The 3333-nt window shown below is 39.4% G+C and overlaps 1 long non-coding RNA gene across 1 annotated transcript in view; it reads right to left on the reverse strand.

The window, feature by feature from the left end:
* Positions 1–1941: 1941 nt before the first annotated feature.
* LOC106883828 (uncharacterized) overlaps positions 1942–3333 on the reverse strand; it is an 18914-nt gene continuing 17522 nt past the window's right edge. Inside the window, exon 3 of the long non-coding RNA XR_001411164.2 lies at positions 1942–2173. This is a non-coding gene — a long non-coding RNA (uncharacterized LOC106883828). The remainder of the gene's footprint in view (positions 2174–3333) is intronic.

Raw genomic sequence — 3333 nt, forward strand, 5'->3', positions numbered from 1 at the left:
GTGTGTGTGTGTGTGTGTGTGTGTGTGTGTGAAGGCGCGTAGCTTATTAGTTAGGGCATTTGGTCCGTGCTAGTGAAGTCGGAGTCTGATTCCAGATGGTGCGTTGTGTCCTTGAGCGAGACACTTTATTTTACGTTGCTCCAACTGGCCAAAAAGAGTTGTACATGTAATTCAAAGGGCTAGCCACATCACATTGTGCACCACGATGAATCGCCATGAGAACTACGTTAAGGGTATGTGTGTCTGTGGAGTGCTCATCCACTTGCACGTTAATTGCCTGATGGTACCTATGTCTACAAAAGATCAAATGGAAAACTGTCCAGTCTGTCCCCACTGAGGATGGAGACCAAAGTACGCAAAGTACTCACTAAGGACCCATCAGCCGGGACTGCCATTCACATGTGGGTTTTTGCATATGATGCAGCACTGGCAACACAATCGGAGGGGTAACTGTAACGCACCATGAACAGTCTCACAAGAGCTTGTCAAGATGTCAGCTTCACCATCAGTTTGAAGAAGAGTGCTGGGTCAAGGTCTTGGGCACTCTCCTACCATCAGAATTAATAAGAGCGAACTAGAGGCAGTTCACGAGTTTACATGCCTCGGCTCCACCATCATGACAACCTTTCTTAAGATACGTTATATTAGAAGAGCTGCATCAACACTACTTGGATTGACGGCGTGAGGTTGGGAGAAGAGTAAGCTTACGGCACACACCACGATGGAGCTTGCGTCCTTAACACATTGTTGTATGGCTGTGAGATCCGGAGCATCTACTTCATACAGATACGGCGTCTCAATCCCTTCCACCTACGCAGCCTGACACAGATTCTGAACATCAAGAGGACTGGAATACCCGAATCATCAACAATGAGGTTTTGGGTCATGCACGCAGTTACCGAACCTCCTCATCCTATTAGAACAACGATATGTTCATTACTGTGCCCTGTGTCTTGTACAATTCATGTCAAATTGGAAGATCCCCAAATACTTGCTATATGGTGAACATGCTTCCGTTAAGAGAACACAAGGATGACACCCATCCTCGTTGGCAAGATCGACATGAAGTATCTTTAGATGCACATTGAAAAGTGGGAGAACATTGCTGATGATCGCTCTCGCTGGAGACTGAAACCAGAGAAGGGTTTAAAAAGACGAGAGGTGAGGCAGGCTGAGGATTATTGGTGCAAAAAAAAAAAGTAGATTTCACGGAAAAGACCAGGACAAGATTAACGGACACCGCATTCAAGTGTAAACAGTACCACCAGGACTGCCACTCACATGTGAGTTTTTACAGTCACAACAGATGCTTTTGGCCAACAAGACCAAAACAAGTCTTTCTAGGTGCAGGCACATGATTTCACGAGACTAACAGATATCCCTTCCATTAAATATAAGACGTATATATCTGCCCCGCTGGAAGGGACACCAGTCTGTTGCAGGATTACTTACTTTTGCTAGCTGAGTGAATTGGAGCAACATGAAATGAAGTGTTTTGCTCATGAACACAATACATCTCCCAGTTCAGGAATTGAAACCATAATCTTACGATCATGAGTTCGACACTCTAACTACTAAGTAACGCACCACCGCACACACACATACGTGTGTGTGTACGTGTGTGTGTGTACGTGTGTGTGTGTGTGTTTGTGTGTGTGTGTGTGTATGTGTGTGTGTGTAACGTATGCATTGGGCTGGTCTCCCGGTCTCCTTACCAGTCTTAGAGGACCTGTAAAGAGTTATCAACACCGTCTTCCTCTTACTAAAATATGATGAAATAAAATACAGCAAAATATAGTACAAGGAGCCACTTATTTATTATGATAAGTTGATGATATTAATTATTTCACGAAAAAAGTAACTCAAGAAAGAAAAAAAAAAACAGAGAGAAAGAAAAAGCAACAGGTGACAGACACGTCTGCTGCCCTTGTTCTTGTCAAAGCGAGATATTGAACTCAAAATTTCTTTCATCTGCATTATGTTCTTTAATTCTTACGAATTAGCTCGCGCTATTTTCTTCTGACCCCGTTTACTATTCAAATGCTGGTAAACAAGAAATTCTATATTGCCTTTAATAATTACTTTTGATGATTTCAATTAAGATGTGATTATAATAGAGAATCCAAGCTTCTGCGTTCATTGTTTACTTTGTCTTTATGTTCTTGCTTAGAACCTAAACGAAAATAAATTAAAGTGGAAAATATTAATGAATAACCTCCGGCAAACTGCCACTAAAAATATTGGAACAGCAAATTTAAAACTTCAACTTAACACAAACACAACAACGAATCGTAAAATATAAACACATCCCGGTTGAAAACAAAATAATAGTATTAATAAAAAGAATATTTTCTTAGATATACACTTCACAAACATCGTAAATAACTCCAACCTACGCGTTATCAATGTATGAACATATTAGGTTAGTTGTTTTATGAAGTTTCCTCTTCTTGTTTCTTATCAGATACTCATTAGGAATTTTTTAAAAGTCTCTGTCAATCTATTAATCACAAAAACGGCATCCAATCTACAGCTGGGATAATTGAATGATTTATAGATGCTCATGTGTCAGTTTGGAATTTAATTGAAGTTTAATGAAGATAACGAAGAAAATAGACTACGCGCGCGCGCGCGTGCACACATACACACATATGTACGGATGTATATGTATGTACATATGTGCGAGAGTAAATGTTTTCCGTTCTCTAGTCCGAAAAAAAGAAGGAGCGAACACGTTGTCAAAATGAATTTTCTACCATGAGGGCTGCAGCGAAATATCTCTCTTTTTTCAGTTCAGGAAGGCATTTGGATCGTGTGAGTTTTGTTTTTTTAAGAATAATCTATATATATTAAGTGAAGCGTTAAATACTTTTTGTATGTAAACCAGTAGATCTAGTTTCTGAAGTTACTAGATTTGTTATGTATACAAACAGATCGACTGCTTATTTCTCTGGTGCTGGTCAAGGAACGTTGACACCTCTGATGAAAACCCAATAAGGCTCGAAAATTGATTAAGGTTGTTCGTCACTTTTTTAATAATCTTCGAAGTACTTAAATTAGTTTGTAAGTTTATATATATATACATATATGTATATATACATATATATATACATATATATATATATATACATATATGTATATATATACATATATGATGGCCGTCCACTCGTGACCGAGGAAGACCATTGCTGACCTTCAGGAACATTGTACGCTCTAGGACTAACTTATATTTTGCATTTGCGGCTCCGTTGGTGACTAATGAGCCCTGCCCTTGACAAGCATACACGACTGCAAACATTGCAGACCAGGCTTTCCCCATTCACTATATATATA

Source organism: Octopus bimaculoides, chromosome 6 (genome assembly GCF_001194135.2).
Source record: "Octopus bimaculoides isolate UCB-OBI-ISO-001 chromosome 6, ASM119413v2, whole genome shotgun sequence".
NCBI classification, from domain to species: domain Eukaryota; kingdom Metazoa; phylum Mollusca; class Cephalopoda; order Octopoda; family Octopodidae; genus Octopus; species Octopus bimaculoides.